Source organism: Mus musculus, chromosome 11 (assembly GCF_000001635.26).
Source record: "Mus musculus strain C57BL/6J chromosome 11, GRCm38.p6 C57BL/6J".
In the NCBI taxonomy this organism is placed as follows: Eukaryota; Metazoa; Chordata; class Mammalia; order Rodentia; family Muridae; genus Mus; species Mus musculus.
Window position 1 is genome coordinate 11,058,170 of NC_000077.6, and position 9,678 is coordinate 11,067,847.

Consider the following 9,678-nt stretch of genomic DNA (forward strand, 5'->3'; position numbering starts at 1 on the left):
CTTAGCTGCCTGGAAATCACTCTTCTCCTAGCAGCCTTTAGATGAAGATGTAGACCTATTAGCTCCTCCTGTACCATAGCTGCCTGTACACTGCCATGCTCCTCCTCTTAATTGTAATGGCTAAACCTCTGAACTTGTAAGCCAGCCCTAATTAAATGTTGTCCTTATAAGAGTTGCCTTTATCATCATGTCTGTTCACAGTAGTAAAATCCTAAGACACCAATGTAAGAGGATATGATGGGGGAGCTTAGGATTTTTCTAAACCTACTTTATATAGGATTCTAGAACTCTTCAACCACCTTTCCCAACAAACAGAAATAGGGGGAGAAGAAGGTCAGTTGTAGGAAAATGGGGTTGTAGATCTGTTTAGAAGTAGTTCTTTTGGGGCAATTCCACTCTTCTTCTGGCAGCAAGAAGTCCAGTACAATAGCAAACACCAAACACTAATCGTCAGCAGTGGCTCAATCCAGCAGAAAACCACAAGGTTCTACCAAATCAGCACAAGACAGCAGAAGCAGCAAGAATCAGCCAAAATACCACAAGAAGTTCTTTGGCACATTTCTCTCTGTGAAGTGGAAACTAGTGAAGACCACTAAAGTGCTGTAAGGTGTATTCAAAAGCATCCTTTCACTGTCTATGGGTTTCTATTTAACCCTCTTTCCAAGCATTGTGCACCCTCTTAAATGTCTACTTCAACAAAAGCATCCTCTCATATGTCTGTTTCATCAAAACATCCTCTCACAAGACAGCTTCCAGAAAAACTTCATGTAACACAACTGAGTTTCCAAAGAAATGAGAAATTTACACTTCAGGGACCTATACCATCTCAGAGGAGAAGGAGGGAGGAGATGGGGTAGAGACTCTGGGAGGGTGGAACTGGGATGGTGTCAGCATTTTGTCTAGCCTCCACCCTGCAGTTACCTGTCAGCCAGGTGTGCCTGACTCACTAGAAAAGGGGCTGCTTGCTGCTTGCACCCTCTGATCTCTCTTGCCTTCTTGCTCTCTCTGTCTGCTCCTTCTGATCCCCCTCTCTCTCCCCATTGCCCTCCCCTCTCCACATGCTCACGACCAGCCTCTATGCCTCCTCTCTCTCTCTCTCTCTCTCTCTCTCTCTCTCTCTCTCTCTCTCTCTGCCTGTCTGTCTGTCTGTCTGTCTCTCTACTGCTCTCTCAACTCCCCTCCCAATTCCCCGAATAAACTCTATTCTATACTATACCATCATGTGGCTGGTCCCTCATGGGGAAGGGATGCCTCAGCATAAGCCCACAAAGGCACCCCTTTCCCCCATGCCTGACTGCACATGCAACAAACATATTTCTTTTCTCCCCCAGAAACTACTAAAAATGACAGAGGAACTTTTCTAGTACCTGCACAGCCATGGTTGTGGGGGCTGAGGTCCCAGGGCAACAACAGTTTTAGCCACCAGGACAAGAAGATCAAAACATTTTTTCTGTGGAGGAACTTGGTGAGGCAGAGAGGAACAGTGTTCTCCCTGTTCATAGTTTGGTCAGGATCCTGGAACCAGGAAAAGTAAATCATCAGTAATCAGTGCTGCCACACAAGACACAAGCTCCAAGGAGAGTTGTAGAGCTGTTGTCCCATCATGTCTGGAGTTGCCCGCAGAGCTGCTGCCAGAAACTATTTCTGTGTATGCTTTCTATACTTTCCTGCCCCTTCGTTCTGTTAAACAACTTAAATGCTATATTCAACAGATTTCTTTGAGGGGTGTGAGAATCATCATCTAGGAAATTTGAACCTTAATAAAAAACCTTTAGAACCAAAATAAACTTTAAATCATAAATAAAGTCCATGGAAACATTGGAAATATGCTTTTTCTGAACCTTGTATAATGTACTTTTGGAAGATATCATAGTTTTTTTTTCAATATGACTCAATTTCTTCAAATAGCAAAACTTAACAAAGTTATCAAAACTATATGTGCCTAAGTCAGTTTTTTTATTCCAAAAAGACTATTATAACCTGAGAATTTATAAACCTTAACAATCAAATGTATTTTGTTGGTAAGTCCTATTTGCTATAAACAAATTTTATGGTTTTGTTCTCATTTGTTATTTTCACTCTTTAAAAAAATCATACAAAAATCCATCCTTATCCAAAATATCTTAGAGGTCTGATATTATCTTCTTAGTTCAAGAAAAATAAAATAAAACAAACCATCTTAAAACACTTTTATTTTTCTAAACATGAACTGGATCCAAATTATATATGTAGTATATTGTAGTAAAATAATATTACTTGATCATAGATATTTAAATACCAAAAGTAAGGTGAAAAAAGAGGGAGGGGGTAATTCAGGGAGCCAAACATTTGACATCACATCAAAAACCTCTACTGGAAATATATTGTTCTGAAGTACAAAGTGTTTTAGTGAACCATCTTGTTTCTCCTTCCCCACTGCAGAGTCAAGTGGCCAGCTTGACTCAGGACAGACTTTGGAGGAAAGCTTTAAACAAACATGCTTGTGTTTATAACAGACAGACTAAACACCATTTTTAGAGCCAGTTTTTCCCCAGTGAGGTAAAACAGCATGTGAAAATATTTTAATGTTACCCATACCCAAAGACATTTAATTATTTGTAAAACTGAATTCAGTGATCAGAGGCAGAGAGAAGAAGGAATAGTAAAGAAGACTTAGAGATAAGAAATTTTGGAAGCAAAGAACAAAAAATGCTCAGAGATAAAGGGATTTTCAGATCATTTGCTTGTGAAATCCAAGAAGTTGTTACAATCTTTGGGGATTTGGAAATCAAAATGTACCATTTTCTGCTCAATGAGTTTGTATTGAGACCAAATCATATTGCATTTCTGAAAAGCAGTAAGGCTTAATGAGTGGTTATAGGGAATTGGAGAGAGGGGATTGGGAAAGAACTGTGTGAGGTGGGGTTTCTTTCAACCTAAAAGTTTGAAAGTAGAGAAAAATCTTGACTAGGCAAAGTAATGCTGCAGAAAAAATAAAGTTGGTGATATTAACACTTGGTTTTGAAGTAGATTGCACATTCATACTAATAAAACCAGCCAGCATGATAATGTACCAGAGAAGACATATATGTCAATGTAACAGAGTAGAAGACCTAAATATAAAGTCATTAGCTACCTGATTTTTAACAAAAAATGTCAAAAACCACTCAAAGGAGAAAAAAATAAATAAAAGATACCTTTTAAACAAATGTTATTAGGGAAACTAGATACCTACATGTAAAAATGCGACAAGAAACCAAGGTACCCTTTTAAACATTCTTAGCCTCCTTTATTATATCCAGGGATCCACCCCATAATCAGCTTCCAAATGTTGACACCATTGCACACACTAGCAAGATTTTATCGAAAGGACTCAGATGTAGCTGTCTCTTGTGAGACTATGCCGAGGCCTAGCAAACACAGAAGTGGATGCTCACAGTCAGCTATTGGATGGATCATAGGGCTCCCAATGGAGGAGCTAGAGAAAGTACCCAAGGAGCTAAAGGGATCTGCAACCCTATAGGTGGAACAACATTATGAACTAACCAGTACCCCGGAGCTCTTGACTCTAGCTGCATATGTATCAAAAGATGGCCTAGTCGGCCATCACTGGAAAGAGAGGCCCATTGGACACACAAACTGTATATACCCCAGTACAGGGGAACGCCAGGGCCAAAAACAATGGGAATGGGGGGGTAGGGATGTGGGGAGGAGGGTATGGGGGACTTTTGGTATAGCATTGGAAATGTAATTGAGGAAAATATGTAATAAAAATATTTAAAAAATGGAGTCAAATGCTTGGTGACCAATTTATTAAATGTTGAGAGATAACAAACAGGACAGGCAAGCTATAAATCTCAGCAGGTTCTAGGTCTTAGCAGTTGGGAGGAGAGAGATAAAAGAAAGAGCAATCTAAATAACTTTTGTGTAAGAGTTCAAGAACTAAGGTAGGTTTAGTAATAGATGTCTGCCAGAGCAACATGAAAGACTGAGAGAAAGTATCTTCGTTAAAAGATCATCAGTGTGAGAGAGTCAAGCTATGACAGGCTGCAAGATGCCAATTCAGGAGACAGACTTGAACAAGTCTGGGAAAGTCAGTTTACTAGAAAAATCACAGCCCCTTTGGCAGCCAATGAGGAGCTGTCTTACCGTCTGGTCTGAGGCAAAACAGCAGCAACAACAAACAAACAAAAAATGTTCAGGATGAGTCAGGAGCATTTTCTAGACTTTCCCCTAGAAAGTCCCTGGAGCCCTAACCAAACCCAGAGACACTCATGCTTGTGCAAATAGAACCTAGAACCAACCAATTAGGATAAAGATCGCCTACTCCTCCCTGGAATTTCCTTTATTGGCTTTAAATTGAGGCTGAGAAGTTCACACCTCTGTCTCCATCCTGGTGAATGGTAAACTCCTGAATGCTGGATTTCTGAAGAATAAACACACTTTGCTTTTGCATACTATTTGTGTCTGGAGTATTCTCTTTCATGATTCTTGGACCCTTACAAGTGCAAGCATCTTATTTGAGCTTCTGTCTAAAGAAGACATAGAACTGGGGCAGTTATGCTTTTTGAGGTAGAACTCACAAAATTAGGTAGATTTAAACAGTGAAAATCATCAAGAAACTGCATCAAGGGATGCATGTAATTGTAACTTTTATTGTCCAGAGCTTGCCTCCATACAACCTTATCCAGGCCTAGAATTTTTTCAGACATACTGCTGAGTAAGCTTACCCTTTCTTAGTCTTTTTCAGCTCTGGCTGGCTGGTCCAACTCAGTTGTTCTGGCTCAAACCGCCTCTCCAAGCTGATTGACTCAATCCAGCTTTTCTCAGATTCTCAATTAATTGCTGCGCTTGGCCTCAAACCAACTCTGTCAATCTGTTGTAATCTTCTGGCTCATTCTCATTCTCTGGCTCTTTCTATCTCCACCAGTTTCTAACTTGTTTTCTCTCTCTCTCTGCAACCTGTCTCTGTACAACTGTCCCAGTCAATCTGCTTCCCCCTCTACCTCCTACTCCTTCTTCTCCTGCCATCCTCCTCTTTTCTGCGGTGTTCTCTTAATTGGTCTCATTTTCCTGTCCCAGTGAGACTTGGACATATCCTATTTCTAACTCATTCTCTCAATTTTCTCCCTGATTCTTCACGTTGTCCCTCCAATTAGATGCCACTTTCAAACATGGCTGCTTCGTTCTATAAAATAACCTTCCCAACAATGTTTAAGATTAAAGGTGTGAACAAATATCCTGCAACATATGCAGCTTCTGGAAGGTATAAATTCATTATCTTATTAAGAAGATAATTATTACTCCCATCTATAAACAAACATTTGTGAGGAGTTTTTTCTAGCAAGGTGATTGACCCATGCAACTGACTTAATTCTTAATAAAGTAAACTATAGTATATAATGTTCTAATCTATACAGCAAATGAGAATCATCTTATTTCTATCCATGACTAGAGGTAGAACCCCTATTCTATTAACTTAAACAGACCCTTAATGGACCTTAACAAAGCCCTGAAATTTCCACCTTTTAATATGGTAATTTAAATTCGAAAGAAGAGGAGCTGTGATGCTTCCTTTGTTTGAGTTTCCTGCAAAGTTTGAGGTTGAGTTCAAGGTAACTGTGAAGGAAGGGTTCATAACAAATGGTTCCTAAGTTTGACAATGCCTATCTACCTAATAGAAGAATGAAAATAGATCCTTATCGCTAACCTTTCATTAAAAAAATCAAACCCACATGGATCAAGTGACTGATAAGCCTGAAACAATGAGTCCACTAGAAGGAAATATAGGAATATAGGAAATATTTCTGAATAAGACTCTAGCTATGAAAAATGCAGCAACTGTAAAATGGGCTAAAGTGGAAATTTCTGCTTTCTTTGGAGACTCAGTTGTGTCATGTGATTTTTGTTCTGGAAACTGATACATCGTGGTTTTTCTGGAAGCATCCTGGAGAAAGGGCATGTGCTGTTTCCTAGCGTGTAAGACTGAGAGGACAGTGATGTTTGGAAAAGATATAAGCTGCCATAACAGACAATGGACTACAGCGTGGCATTGGTTCCCCTTGCTATTCTTTCTTTTGTTTTGTTTTGGTTTTGATTTTCTGTTTTTCTGGAGTTTTTTTGTTTGTTTGTTTTTTCAAGACAGGGTTTCTCTGTGTAGCCCTGGCTGTCCTGAAACTCACTCTGTAGACCAGGCTGGCCTGGAACTCAGATATCTATCTGTCTCTGCCTCCCAAGTGCTGGGAATAAAGACATGTGCCACCACTGCCCAGCTGGTCCCTTGCTACTCTTTACTGGTCTTGTTCGGCTTTGTTGACACTAATCTTTGCTGAAGGTGCTGTGAGAATGCTTCACCTTACCTTATTCATTGATCATCATTTGTCATGATTTTGTAAGGAAAAAACACCAAAGAACTTCTTGTGAAATTCCAGGTGCTTCTTGACAGTTCTGCAGACTTGGACCAATAAGCGGACCCATATGGTTTCTTCTGGATCAAACTGCCATTGCTGATTTGTGAATAGTGTTTACAAGTGGATTGAGCTACTGCTACTGATTCGTGTGAACTGAACTGCTGATCTCTAACATGACAGTGAAGACTGGAATCACACAAAATATTTCTAAACAGTCCTGCAACCCCTTTTGCCCTATTAACCTTTCCTTTCTACTGCCTGTGGTGGGTAGTGGTCTAGAAGGGAAGTTAAAGTGTTTAAGAACCCTTACTAATTTAGGTTTTGAAAAATCTAAGCCTACAATGGGCTTATGAAATTTTCAAGTTTCTCTATAGCAAAAGGTAATCAAGTGAAGAATTCTACAGAATGAGAGAAAACTGTTCTATAGTTACACACCTGAAAGATATTAATATCTAGAAAATATAAGGAACTAATGAAAAACCCTAAACATTAAGAAACCAAGCAATTCAATAAAAATTGAACTATGGTACACAACGTTGGGGTCTTGGAATCACGACATACACCACTCAGACATTGATCTCTGGTCAAATAGGGATGGTTTATTGAATGCTACATCCCAAGACTGAATGACCAAGGCCATAGGCCAGACTCTGGAGCTGGCTGTGACATTGAATTAAGACCCCACAAGGCTATTAAGCCTAGAATCCCCAAACATCTATGCAAGTTATGCAACCAATCAGGGTTTAGGCATAGAAGATTTCCTTAGAAATCTTTGTTGTATACTTATTCTATTCTGGTTGGGATATTCAACTGTGTTAGGGAACTTGTCTTTCCCAACATGTATATCTTAACTTGCCAACGAGAATGTCAGTTACCCATGTACATATCGCTTTCTGCCTAATAGGATGTCATTTCCTAGGGAGGTCTTGGGAAGTTAAACTTTACTTAACTCCTATTCAAAATGGAAGTCATAATCAAATAGCTTCTTATATTGGTACAGGTATCTCTAATATGTTGTAGTCCATCCAAGGGGCATCTTATAAAAGTAAAAACCATAAAAGTTCATGCACAGGTTCAGGAAATGCTATCTGGTGGTTGATTCAGGTCCAAACTTATTGTAGAAAATTATACAAAGCAGTTCTAATTGACTTCTATTGTGACTGATTTCCAAGAGCATCAAAGCACAGAAAATGCTAGTAACAGCAGTAACAGCATATGAGAAAGTTTCCTTAGTAATGCATAAGTTGATGGCTACATGGGTAACAGTACTTTAACGTTCTACCTAGTCTGTAACATTCAACCCAGGCCTTAACATTCTGCCCCCTCTTACACATAACTTAAGTTTTTCAAAGGAAGAAATAAAACTGGTTAATAAATATTTTTGAAAGTATTCAATATCAATAGCCATCGGGTAAATGTAAATCAAAATGTTGATATTACATCTCGTTCCACACAGAATGTTTATCATCATGAAAAGAAATGCCAAATCAGGGAAATAGCACCCTTCACAATAGCCTCTAATAATACAAAATATCATGGGGTAAATTTAACCAACCATGTGAAAGACTTGTATGATGAAACTTCAACTCTGAGAAAAGGAGATTAGAGAAGGAATCAGAAGATGTAAATATCCCATACTGCTCATGGATTCATAGGATTTACATAATAAAAATGGCCAACCTATCAAAGTCAATCTCACATTCAATCCACTCCCAATCAAAATTCTAATACAGTTCATTACAGATTTTTTTTCAATTTTTTACTAGATATTTTCTTCATTTACATTTCAAATGCTATCTCAAAAGTCCCCTATACCCTCCCGCCACCCTGTTCCCCAACCCACCCACTCCTACTTCTTGGCCCTGGTGTTCCCCTGTACTGGGGCATATAAAGTTTGTAATACCAAGGGACCTCTCTTCCCAATGATGGCTGACTAGGCCACCTTCTGCTACATATGCAGCTAGAGACACGAGCTTTGGGGGTACTGGTTAGTGCATATTATTGTTCCTCCTATAGGGTTACAGATTCCTTCAGCTCCTTGGGTACTTTCTCTAGCTCCTTCATTGGGGGCCCTGTGTTCCATCCAATAGAGGACTGTGAGCATCCACTTATGTATTTGCCAGGCACTGGCATAGCCTCACAAGAAACAGCTATATCAGGGTCCTTTCAGCAAAGTCTTGCTGGCATATGCAATAGTGTATGCGTTTAGTGGCTGATTATGAGATGGATCCCCAGGTGGGAAAGTCTCTGGATGGTCCATCCTTTCATCTCAGCTCCAAACTTTGTCTCTGTAACTCCTTCCATTGGTATTTTGTTCTCTATTCTAAGGAGGAATGAAGTATCCATGTGTTGGTCTTCCTTCTTCTTGATTTTCTTATGTTTTGCAAATTGTATCTTGGGTATTCTAAGTTTCTGGGCTAATATCCACTTATCAGTGAATGCATATCAAGTGACTTCTTTTTGTGACTGGGTTACCTCACTCAGGATGATATCCTCCAGATATATCCATTTGTCTAAGAATTTCATAAATTCATTGTTTTTAATAGCTGAGTGGTACTCCATTGTGTAAATGTATCACATCTTCATAATTCATTCATCTGTTGCGGGACATTTGGGTTCATTCCAGCTTCTGGCTATTATAAATAAAGCTGCTATGAACATAGTAGAGCATGTGTCCATATTACCAGTTAGAACATCTTCTGGGTATATGCCCAGAAGAGGTATTGCTGGATCTTCCAGTAGTACTATGTCCAATTTTCTGAGAGACCACCAGACTGATTTCAAGAGTTATTGTACAAGCTTGCAATCCCACCAGCAATGGAGTAGTCTTCCTCTTTCTCCACATCCTTTCCAGCATCTGCTGTCACCTGAATTTTTTACCTTAGCCATTCTGACTGGTGTGAGGTAGAATCTCAGGGTTGATTTGATTTGCATTTCCCTGATGATTAAGGATGTTGAACATTTTTTCAGGTGCTTCTCAACCCTTCAGTATTCCTCAGTTGAGAATTCTTTGTTTAGCTCTGTACCCCATTTTTAATAGGGTTATTTAAATTTCTAGAGTCGAGCTTCTTGAGCTCTTTGTATATAGTAGATATTAGTCCCCTGTCAGATTTAGGATTGGTAAAAGTCCTTTCCCAATCTGTTGACATCCTTTTTGTCTTGATCAGTATCTTTTGCCTTGCAGAAGCATTGCAATTTTATGTGGTCCCATTTGTCAATTCTTGATCTTACAACAAGCTATTCCTGTTCTGTTTAGGAATTTTTCCCCAGTGACCATATCTTCGAGGCT